At 43.1% G+C, this 12,723-nt stretch overlaps 1 long non-coding RNA gene across 2 annotated transcripts in view; it reads left to right on the forward strand.

Moving 5' to 3' along the window:
- Positions 1–1,394: 1,394 nt before the first annotated feature.
- LOC102553457 (uncharacterized) overlaps positions 1,395–12,723 on the forward strand; it is a 127,289-nt gene continuing 115,960 nt past the window's right edge. For both annotated transcript variants that reach the window (XR_010062810.1, XR_010062811.1), the window contains exon 1: positions 1,395–6,014. This is a non-coding gene — a long non-coding RNA (uncharacterized LOC102553457). The remainder of the gene's footprint in view (positions 6,015–12,723) is intronic.

Raw genomic sequence — 12,723 nt, forward strand, 5'->3', positions numbered from 1 at the left:
ATTTAATTCAACATAATTTTATGCTAATTGTTGCAAAACTATCTGTGATCACTTCCTTTGCTTTTTTGAAGGAAGTGAAGCATAAACTTGTTAGGGACAGAAGATCTTAAAGGGTAGCCAGTTTGATTACAGCACCTGGAGCCCCTCCGTGTGGGAAATGACCATCACCCAGCCATCTTCCAGCCTCTCTGCTTCTCTCCAAAGTCCTACAGGAACCCAGGTCACTGTTGCTCTGTTCCCCGCTGCCTCGTTCTTTGGGGTCTGAAGAAGCCATATTCTAAAGCCCCCTTTCCTCACGTGATTTCCCCTGTGCGTCTTCTGTTTGCAGGACACTTGTAGTATTATGGTTTTCCTGACTTGCTGAAGGTTCACCCTTAGCAGCACCTGCCAGTGAATTGTGGGCATGGGCTGACCAAGCATCTGATAACAAATTATTTTGGGCATGTCTGTGAGAGAATCTCCATAAAAGATTAGCATGTGGGCTACAGGATTGAATAAAACAGTAGGCTCACCCCAACATTGTTGGGAATCCTATAAGTGGCTGGGGATTAGAAGGCTGGCTGGGAAGCTGAGTTTAGCCTTCCTCTGCCAGAGCTGGAGGGAGAATTTGGATCTCTTTTGCCTCGGACTCCAGACTTGCAAGCCTTCATGTGCAATCTGGGAGTTGCACCGTGGCTTTCTGGATTTCAGGCCTTCAAGCTGTCACCATGTCTCCAGCAAGAAGCTAGAGTATCTGGAGATTTCCCAGCGTCTGTAAGCACAGCAGTATCAGATCAATCTCTCTTGCTGGTTCAATTTCTCACATCCAGACTTCAGCCACCCACTGTCTTCCCTTGCCAGGTAACCACAAGAACAGCCAGCCATTTAAATTCACTTCTAGGTTCCTGTTGCCAGCTCCCGCTAATCCAGTCAGAACTGCTCGATTCCCCTTAGTGTACGTTGCCCATGCTCTCCCACTGGCCCTGCTCATTTACCCTTTCGGTCTGTTCTTGCACTCAATTGAGACTTTGATCTCTCCCTTCTTCCTTTTCTCTTGAGCGCACGGTTTTTGTACCTTCTCTAAGCCTCAATAGTTTTCATTAGCAATCTATTATTATCCACTTTGGCATTTAGCCTCCCAAGATTTTGTTTTTCAAGCCATCCTCATGTTTTAGTGTTCCCTCCTGTATGAGACCAGGAGGTGGGAACAGTTCACTCAGCTGGCCATAGTGGCATACCTGTTTAAACATAGCACTGTAGGGGCAGGGGTAGGTGTTGGGGCAGGTGGAGAGGCAGTGGGAGGGGCAGGGGTATGGGGGGGCAGTGGGAGGAACAGAGGCAGTGGGAGGGGCAGAGGAGGGATAGGGGAGAGGCAGGGGAGGGGCAGAGGCAGTGGGAGAAGCAGGGGTGGGGGAAGGGGCAAGGGCAGGCAGATCTACATCCCAATTCTTCCAGGGCAGGACTTCTCCCGGAAGCCTCTTGCTGAATAAATAAATACACATTAAGGAGTCAAAATGAAAAGTTCCCTCTCTCCGTTACTCTATGAACGTCCAGTGGCCACATATATATCTAGTAATTACCATACTGAATGCTTTGGAGAATTTTCTGTTGATGCGGACAGAGTTCAAGCAGACGTCTTGTACTTTGGATCTGACAGCCTCCCGTCTCCTGTGAAATGATTCTTGTTCCCTCTTTCTTCTGCTTCTTAAATCATCTCTCTCAGTTAGACACGGTTTCTTGACCCATGGACATAGGAATACCCTCTCACGTAAAAGAGAACGCCTCCAACAAAACTGTCTTCTCTTTCGTCTTCACATTCCTTAGACAAGTGGGTTTCAACCTTCCCAATGCTGCGACCCTTCAATACAGTTCCTCACATTGTGGTGACACTCAACCATAAAATTATTCTTGTGGCTCCTTCATAACTGTAATTTTGCTAATGTTATGAATAGTAATGTAAATATCTGACATGAGACCCTCCCCCCCCCCAAAAAAAAACTCACAGGTTAAGAAACACTGATTTAGATACTGTTAAAATCTGTACACCACAATGGCGCGTGCATGCGCATGCACACACACACACACACGTACTCAGAGAGACCTTATATTTACTATCCTTGAATAATTGTGTTTACATTGTCATACTGCAAATTGCCACCAAACCACCTCTCCATGGCCAACCCCTTCATAGTCCTTTCAGATCTGTGATGACTTGATCTTATTGTGATGGTATTTGAATCCAGCTTTCACCATCTCTGACCTTTCCTTTGGTTCCTTTGCTTACTCATTTCCTTCTGCTGATCTTTGATATCGGTAGCTCATAATCTTTCATCCTTAGCTGTATTCTTCAACTGCTGTATTGTTGATGGTTCTCTGCTCTCTGGATTGAACAGAAACTCTACTCTTTAGTTCATCTGCGTTCTTAGCAGTGCAGAAAGAATGTCTTGCATAGATCTGCCTATTTATCTATCTACACACATAACACACACATATACTTTTAGTTATTTTTACTAATCCTTGCTCATTTTACAGACTTATGGGCTTCATTATGATGGTGTGACTGTATGTGTAATAGACTTTTACCTTATCATTTTTAATGCTTCTCCATTGGCTGGGGATGGATGAGAATACTATATGGTAGTTTGGATGAGAATGACCCCCATAGGCTAATAGACTTAAATGCTTGGTTCCCAGTTTGGTGGAACTGTTTGAGAAGGATTATGGGATGTGGTCTTGCTGGAACAGACGCGTTAAAGCCCTATACCATTCCCAGTTTTTCTCTCATCTCTCTGTCTTATTATTGTTGTATCAGGATGTAAGGGGTCAGCTATTGCCCCAGCACCATTCCTACTTGCCTGGTGCCTTGCTCCCTGTGGTAATGGTCATGGATTCACTCTCTGAAGCCACAAGGTCCCTACAAACTCTTTTGTAGGTTACCTTACTCATGGTATCTTATCACAACAATAAAGTAACTAAGACATCTAGCATGCATAAAAATCCCAGGATCAAGCCCCAGCACCAAAAACCAAAAAATATTACTGCTTCTTTCTTTCTTAGTAGTCCCTTCCTCTTTCTAAGCAGTCACCATGAGTCGTCTAGATTTTACATGTGAGAGAAATATCACATTATTTGTATGAGTCTGGTTTATTTAGCTTAATATGATCATCTTTATTGTCCATTTTCTTCCAAATGACAGAATCTAGTTGCTCTTAGTAGCTAGACAGTTCTCCACTGTGTGTGTGTGTGTGTGTGTGTGTGTGTGTGCCTGTGTCCATGTCTGTGTGTGCATGCGTCAGTGTGTGTTTCTGTGTATGTTTGTTTTCCCATATTCTTTCATTTGTAAAAACTGTTGTCTAATTTTGCATTACAAACCATTCTGTCAGATCCAGAATTTACCAATGTGTACTATTTACATGCACATCGATATTTTATGATATTCTGATATAATACTTGTAGCATTTAAAAAATTCCTATACAGCATTAGGATAAAACATGACCTCACAGCCTTTTATTTTTTTTTAAACAGAGTGGGATATATAGAAGATGGGTTATAAGTCAAAACCTTTTGGAAAATTCTGAAGATTTGGAGGGGATCACAGGTAGAGAAATTTCTTCAGTTTCAAAATATGAAAGACCACAGGGGAGCTTCCTGGGAAATCATTGCCCTTTGAAAAAGTTTTTAAAAATAATTTAAGGTATTTCTTGGAAGCTGATTTCTGAGAAGTTATGAATAACTTCTCACCTAGCATTGGGTATAAACAAATCTACCACTCATTGCATTCCTTATATAAAGTTTGGGAACCACCTTGAACCTTACATTATTCTACAAATATTCTATATTTAGCTAAGAACACATACTTAAATATCTTAGGAACTATAGTGCCTTACCATACTGCATATCAGTCTGGAGGTAAGTATTTCGTGTTTATTGGTTGCATTAAATAAATCACCTGGGGGACTTCGTGTTCATACCTGGTATGTTTGTGCTTCCCCGAACACTAGAGAATACAGCGCTTACATAACTCAAGCCACCACTTACTAAAGTGAGTAGGTCTAAAGTGGATAATATCACTAGTGCATGTTTAAGGAAAGCTGCCGACTGCCTGACAGGGCTGATGGGACTTTTAAAAATTAGTCGTCAAACTTTAGGTGTAAGAATGTTTCAGTGGGAAATTCTCCTCAGATTGCTAATCCCATTCCAAAGCACCAAATGGAAAGCTAAAAACTTATTCTTGTGTACCTCTGAATAATAAAGATAATTCACAATGTTCCGTGCAGTTTATTTCTAAGGTCGTGTAAAGAAATGGTGGAATCTGATCAGGTAACCTGGTCCTCACTTCCAAGAGGACTCTGATGTGTTTGCAGATGACAGGAATGTGTTCTGAGAATAAACCAGTGACATTCACAGTTGTACGAGTTGGGAGACATAGAATGCTGAAAGCTATGAAGCACCAGGGTGGTAGAATGGGTCATGAGCCTGAACATGGTCATGAGTGTTCCCATGCGTGGATTATGATGCGGCTATGTGCCCAGGGCCTACGAGCCCCCTGCTAAATGGTCTGTGAGTGTGGGGGTTGTAAGCGTGTGGTACCTGGTGAGAGAGGAAGGGGAAGTGACCAACATACAATTGGCTGGCCTGGGTTCCCTCATGGATGCTACCAGAAGAGAAAGAGGGAAGCACAGAAAGCATTCCAGACCTTAAGAATGGAAAGCAGAGCAGGCCTTCCAGACCTTAAGAATGGAAAGCAGAGCAGGCCTTCCAGACCTTAAGAATGGAAAGTAGAGCAGGCCTTCCAGACCTTAGCGATGGAAAGCAGAGCAGGCCTTCCAGACCTTAGGGATGGAAAGCAGAGCAGGCCTTCCAGACCTTAGGGATGGAAAGCAGAGCAGGCCTTCCAGACCTTAGCGATGGAAAGCAGAGCAGGCCTTCCAGACCTTAGCGATGGAAAGCAGAGCAGGCCTTCCAGACCTTAGCGATGGAAACTCTTGGGAAGGATGAAGAAGGACTTGGGATAGCTGGGGCTAGAAATCAAATCCTGCTTTTATTGTACCTTCTATTCATATGTCCAATCTATTGCTTTCATTTCTAATTCATTTAGGTAGGATATTTTGTGTTCTACAACCGTCTTATGTATGCATATCTGTGTGTGTGTGTGTGTGTGTGTGTGTGTGTGTGTGTGTGTGTGTGTACTCTCTGGTACCTTTTCTAACGTGATGAGAATGTACTGAGGTGACTGTATTTGCCAGATGATATGTCTAGAATGATATGATGGTCTGTCTAGAAGAGCAAAGCATAATTCATCAAGTCCTCAGTGTCCCACAGATTCCTCTGTTCATTCTTTCTCTCAAAAAAAAGTGCATCCACTAGTGCCCTAATGTGAAGACCATCCACCTCATGGCGATTTCTACTGAAACCTCCCTCCCATCTATGCTGCTGGTTTTGCTGGTCACCCTCATCCATTCTTCAGCTCCCAGGCACTTCTTTCTGTGGCTTTCAGACTGATCTTCTCACAGCTTTTCTATAGCCAAATGGCATTGGCCTTTACACCTCACTACTGGGAACCCAACAAGGGCAGAACTGAGCTGCTCCCCGCTAGCCCTAGAAGAACCTCTGTGAGTATTGATGTCACTTGATGAGCGTGTTCTGGGCATCGCTAGAGCCAATGCACTGTCAATAATGATGCTGTCAGGCAGTTGGCTTTGAATAGGACAATAGGCAGTGTGCTCAGAAAATTAAGTGGGGGGAAAAAATCACCAGAAATTCTAACAGCTTGGAGACAAGAGGTGATGCTAAAGAAAGTAAAAACTGAAAATGTAAAAACACCCTGAAAAATCTCAGTCAGAGTGCACGTTAGCATTTTAAGCTGCTTCTACTGCATGAGTACTTATTTTCAATGGCAGATCTTTGCTTCCTATTGAGTGTTTTGTTTTGCAGGACCCGTTGCAATGTGCACTGTGTCTGAAGACAGCGGACCGCAGGGACCTTGGAGATCACTCAGCGCAAACGTGAAACCACTCGCTTCACAGTATACAAGGTGGGTGAGTCTCAGTGCATAGCCTCCTGAGAGCCTTCTGACCACCAGTCTTTCCAGACATCCCACAACTTTTCCAGCAGCCCTGGTGGCTGGCGTCCCCGTGTAGGATAGACACTCATGTTTCCCTTTGACCACTGCTTCTGGAGGAAGATGGGTATGTCCAAAACATTGGCCTCCCTGCAACCTACAGGAGTTTTCTTTTGTCTGAAGATGCAGGCTGAGCATCTCTGATCTGAAAAATTACAAGTTCAGCGTACTGTCAAACCTGAAATCTTGAAACACTGGCATGGTAGGAACAAGTGCAAAATTCCATACCACAAGAGCAGTTCATGCACAAGGTTATTAATGATGCTCTCCAAGATTGCTGGGAGGCAACATGTCTGCTGTGCACATAAAAAGAGAAAGGGAAATATTCTAAATTCAGAAGTTCCCCAATTGGAAACCTTTCTTAACTCAGAACTTTAGAGCTATTCTGCTTGCAGTGGCCGACACTCTTAGGTGACCCACGCAGGAGTGGCTGCAAAGGTTCAGTGTGAGCCTTTCACCCAACTTCACAAGGCTCTACTTCCCTTTCACAGACACAGGGTCGGGGGTGTGGAGCAAACATCCCACAACAGGTGAGCATGGACACTGGGGATCTTTCTAGACCTCTACATACACCCAATCCATCAGTTTCCCAGACACCATGACACTTTGTATAAAGTGGTGACAACATGGTGATCTCTTTGCATTTGTCAGGGCATATGTATGTCAAGATGAACAAAGCACAATTTTTTTTTCTGAAAATTTAAATACCTACTTAGTGTTTCTGATAAACCAGTGTGTGAAGGAGCACACAGTTCGTCAAGCAAACAACAAGATATAGCACCTTGTCACAAGAGATTTATTGTCATTTATAGTAAATTACAGTGTCAGAAGAGTATAAAACAGAAAGCCTAAGCTCGGGAACAATTGTTGTCATAGTAGATTGTGTGTTTTTTTTTTTGATTATATACCAAAATCACGTTTTTGGATGTTTTAGTTTACTTGGAAGAAATTACCAGTTAATAATGTACACGTCCCTTTCTTCAAACCCATAGAAGTTCTTACCTTATTATTTATACAGTAGAGACCTAAGCTTAAAAATCAAATTAAAACCTTCATGTTAATGAGGGCACAGTGCTCATTGAGAGTTTAAAATAATAGCAAGCTGATGATTTACTCAGCTGACAAAGCATTTTCTGATTTCTCAGAACAAATTAAGTAATACATCCCAATGTTTGAAATTGAGATAAATACGAATTTGTTAAAAAAAATAAGTTGTTTTGAAAACACAGGTCTAAAGGACTGGTTCAGTGAGTAAGAGACTTGCTCTGTGAGAAGAAGGATCTGAGATCAGGTCCCCTACACCCAGGCATGACTGCATGACCTGATCTGTCCAAAGGATAGGCTTTCAGTATAGTGAGAGACTGTGTCTTACAGTTTAAAGCAGGCTACAGAAGACATGGGGTGTTTGTTTTGTTCTGGTCTTTGCATGTACACAGGCAGCATGCATCCACACATTAACATGCATGTATTACACACATACAACACACACAGAGGCAGGCAATACATATACATGCACATACATACATACACAGAAACATACAGACACACACATGCACACAGAGAAATGTATGCACAGAAACAGACACACCACACACACACACACACACACACACACACACACACACACACACACACAGAGGCCTCCGTGTGTTGTTCATAACAAGTAGAGTGGAAGATATAGCAATGTCTTACTTATTTGGTTATGAATTTTCAGTCTCCTCCAAAACTTTTCAGAATACACCAAACACACATATAAGGTTACATAGCATAGTAATTGTGAAACAAGGGGAGGCAACTGACACGTCCTAGTGGGACAGCAGCAGTGATGTCATCTCAGCCCAGCAGCAATGTCGTCAGCTCAGCCCTGGAATGCTGTTTGAAAGAGGGTTGAATGTAAAGCTGAGATAGGAGACAGACTAGTGACTCAGAGCAGTGGGGCTTGGTTTAGGAGATATCATGCGGTATTTTTAGTTCCCGGAACCCCTTAGGCACAGCTGGGGGCTGTCTGGAATTTCTCCACATCCCCACCATGTGCTCTGAATGGTAGTATGAATTGGCATACACTGAATTTATCTTGGATATAAAACCTCTTTCCTCTAACACATGGAACTGTGACTTACTTTAGATTAAAGCCACCTACATCAGATCTAGTTTCTCTCACCCCAGATAACGATAATACAAGTTATATGTAAGTAAAGACAGCCACACTGCTCTTAGTGCTAGTAGAATTATTTAGGTAAGTAGCTTGCTTTTATAATTAAAAAAAAAAAAGAATGTGTCATCATCATCATCACCACCACCATCACCATCATCACTATCATTACCATCATCATCATCACTATCATCACCATCATCGTCACCATCATGTTGTTGTCGTCGTCGTCGTCATCGTCATCGTTGTCGTCGTCGTCGTCGTCATCATCATCATCATCATCATCATCATCATCATCACCAGCAGCAGCAGTTGGGGCTGTGCATGAAAACCAAGGTGTCCATATGGCTGTCAGAGGACAATTTTCTAGGGCTGGCTCTCCTTCTCCACCTTGTTTTCAAGACACTGTCTCCCTTCCTGTTTGTAATGCACCACACAGTCCAGGCTTCAGTAGCTTGTCTTTTTTTCTGATGTGTTTACACAGACACAAAATCAGAGGAATTCCTTCGTTGAGCGTATTATAAGAGCGAACCTTGTAACTATGCAGTGTTGGAAGGTCCTTTGGTTGCTGTCACCAAAGAAGTGAGAGAACCAAGAATCGAACCAGAAGACAAAAGGGTTAAACAAAACAGAGTCCCTGTTCAGTGGACACAAAACAAACACCCAAGGACATGGGGGACACCAAACTGAGAGCAAAGCAAACTGGAAATTCACTGGTGTTGATGTCTCTTTTCCCTTTTGCTGTGCACTCATTTGATTTGTACGCTGATGTTTAGATCTTATTTTAAAATAATAATTAAGAAAACACAAAGTTGAACTTGCACGTCTCACAAAAGAACTTAAAAGTATTTAACAGCATGTCGTCAAGAGCTTTCTCTCTGATTTTGAAAGTAACACTGTGAACTTGGGTTTCGGGTGGTAGAAGGAAGACGAGTGGATGGGGTGTGGAGCAAGGTGTGAAAGAAAGGAACAGGGCTGGGCTCAAGGGTAAAGTGCTGGCTGCCCGAGCATGAGGACCCGGGTTCGGATCCCTAGTGGGATGTTTAAAAGCCAGGCTTGAGAGTGCTGGTTTGTAACCCAGTGATTGTTGCTTCCTGATATTTTTGTTGTTAGAGGTGGAATTATGTTCGTGTGGGTATATTCTCGTACTCGCCACCCCAGAGTTGTAGCTAGGGCTCTGAAGTGGGGATTCTGCTCTTCTTGCCTGTGTGAGGAAACTGGCTTCCTAGGAAGGACGTGCCTTGTGCAAAGACAGAGATCCAGACGGAAAGTGGATGAAGCAGTTGCTGAGCAATGCGTGTTGCAGTTCTCGTCTTCCGATTGCATCCTGTGTCTGTCCTAATAAGGCACTGCACTCTAGCCTTTGACACTCTAGCTTTCACCCACACCTCCTCACTTTTATTAGCATGAGGCTATGCACGTAGGCAGATTTCTTAGGTCAAGAAACCTCAAGAAATCCAGCACAGACACAGAATGTTATCTGGATCGTCGAAAGGCTGATCTGAGGTTTTTGCAGCCGTGTGGTGTTGGGGAAGGGCATAGGACTTTCAGTACTGTGGAGGGGGAGAGCACTGGTCCGTAACCTCGGGCTGGCAGTGCAGACCATGTTTGCAAGTTCTAGGTATAGGGACCACGTCCTAGGGAAGTGGCAATTGAAGTTGTCACAAGTACTTATTTTCTGACTGTCAGAAGAAAACAACCCCCATTTCTTTGAAGAAGATATTATTCATTGCCTCATAACTTTCTATCCATATTATTTAGTGTTAAATTTACAACTTTCTTATGATATAAAACAGGAAGAAATGACTAGAATCCTGGATTGAAAGAGACAATAAACCCACAGATGACCTAGATATTACGGTTTTTAGATAAAGGCTCAATCATGTCTATGACTAGCATAAAAAGACAGAGTGAATAAGGGACAGAGCATGGAAACGATCAAATAAATATTCTAGAATTGAGCTAGATTAACATTAAAGATCTCGGACATCTTGAACATGTAGTTGTGTTCACCAGAATACAGAGGTTTTGATCTATAAGACAGGTCAAAAAAATGCAGAAGCAGAATGAAAAAGAAAAGTATCACGCACCATAGGCACATGGTATACCAAATGACCTAGAAATCCACAGTTCTCTGGAAAGAAGGCCCCTACTTCTCATGGTGAGTCACATCTTTCTAGATACTTGATACCCCGACAAACAGGCACAGACCATTTAAATTCCTGCATTGGTTCGAAACATTTGTGTTTTCAAGGGAATCTGCATGGTGTCGAGCTTGTTTGTTTGTTTGTTTAACTTTAAATGCAATGGGAAATATGTTTTTCTTAAAATCTATCTTTGCCTAAACTTGGTGATTTCTGAAGAGAGAACCGAGAACAGGATTCTGGAGAAAAGAACAGCCTGGATCAAGTTCTCTTCCTGAAGGAAACAGTGCAGACGTTTAAAGCACTGATGGTCCATGTTTTAGTTCCTTGTCTGCTCTAGTTCTGGTTTTCATTTCAAAGCTGTTTGGCTCAGGGGCAGATCTCTGCTCACTGCACTTTTCTTTTTCTCCTTTCTGCTTTTCGATTGGCTGACGCTCGCTTTCCTGCCCTCCTGCTGTCTTAAAAGTCCACGAGCTTTTCCAATGCTGGAAAATTAAGCAGAAATCAGATTTTAAAAGTCCAGTATGTTTGTAATTTGAAGCATGGTGACTTTTTTGCCAGCCATCACAAATCTTTGTATAGATTTAAATTGAAATTGAAATTTCGTGGAATTCTTATACATTAACTGGAGGCCCACCCTGATGTTTAGGGATGAAAGAACACGCCATGGTTATAGCCTCGTGGGGGTCTGAAGGAAAAGTTAGAAATATGGCAGACCTACTTACAAATGTGGAATGGTTAGTTTTAAATATTAAACTGAAACGGTCTAGAATCACTAGGGAAGAAAGTCTAAGTGAAGACTTGTCTAGAGCAGGTTTGTGCCTGCTATGGATGTGCCTGTCGGGGATTATCTATTATTTGATTGGGCAGGAAGACATAGCCCACCATGGGCGGCACCATTCTCTGTGTCTGGGTCTTAGGTATAGAAAGTAAGCTCTGGGGTAAACTCGAGATGTTAGGAAGGTTGAGAACCATGGCCATAGGTAACATCTCTACAACATCTTGAGCTTTTTTGTTATTTGAGACAGGGTTTCACTGCGCAGCCCTTGCTGAAGTAGAACTCTCTATGGAGATTAGGTTGACCTTGAACTCAAAAGAGGTCTGTTGCTCCCCCCAACCCCCCAAGTCCTGGAATTAAAGGCATAGTTCACATTTTTGGCAGAATGATTCTGACATCACAAGGAACCACTGTCTGTGGAAACCAGGTAAGATAATTAGCCAAAGCAGTCAGGAAGTGATATGTAGACAATTCATAGGAGACTCTTGGATAACTTGGTTGAACCTGGCTCCCAGGTTGCTCAGCGCTGCTCATAAAGGGACTGAAGGCTTTCAGAAGGAGGCACTAACTGCTTCAGTCCAGTGGTTGCTTGGCTGTGTGTATCTGCATCTGTATTAGTCAGGTGCTGGCAGAGCCTCTCAGGGACAGCCATACCAGGCTCCTGGCAGCAAGTGCTTCTTGACATCAGCAATAGTGTGGGGGTTTGGTGTCTGCAGATGGGATGGATTCCTAGGTGGGGCGGTCTCTAGATGGCCTTTTCTTCAGTCTCTGCTCCATTCTTTTGTCCCTTCATTTCTTTAAACAGGAACAATTCTGGGTTAAAAATTTTGAGATAGGTTGGTGGACCGGACCATCCAGAATTCTCAGGTTCTAAACCATCAGCCAAAGAGTATACATGGAGGATCCATGGCTCCATATACATATGTAGATTAGCATGGCCTTAGTAATCATTAATGGTAGGGAAGGTCATTGGTCCCATGGAGGCTTGATGCCCTAGCATAGGGGGATGCTAGAGTGGTGAGTATGTAAGTGGGTAGAGGACCACCTCATAGAGGCAAAGGGGAGAGAGGATGGGATGGGGGTTTGTGGAGAGGAAACCAGGAAGGGGAATATCATTTGAAATGTGAATGAATAAAATGAGTAATAAATAAAGAAGAAAGAAAGAAAAAAGAAGGAAAGCGAGCTCTCCTCTTCATATCAGTGGAGTGGTTATTAATTTGTTCTTATTTATTGATACCTAACTTGGCAGAGAGCATAGTCCCCAAGGATCCTGGTTACGAAGGGTAGTGATTCTCTTTGGGGCAAAGTGAGTGGTCTCTATTGCCCTCCCCATGGCTGGTGTTTCCATTATAGGCTGAGAGGGGTGAAGGGCTGGACTGGGGATCCCTGTTTGTGTACTGTTGACAGCAGGGGCTGTGCCTGGCTCTCTTGCATTGTTTTGTGCTGTGTCTGCTCCATAACAAGGTGGTTACTTCATAAACAAGGCCCAGGGAATGGGAGCAATCACCGTCTTGGATCTCCCTGCTGGTCTTAATCATTCTCCTGGAA

This window comes from Rattus norvegicus, chromosome 1, assembly GCF_036323735.1.
Source record: "Rattus norvegicus strain BN/NHsdMcwi chromosome 1, GRCr8, whole genome shotgun sequence".
In the NCBI taxonomy this organism is placed as follows: Eukaryota; Metazoa; Chordata; class Mammalia; order Rodentia; family Muridae; genus Rattus; species Rattus norvegicus.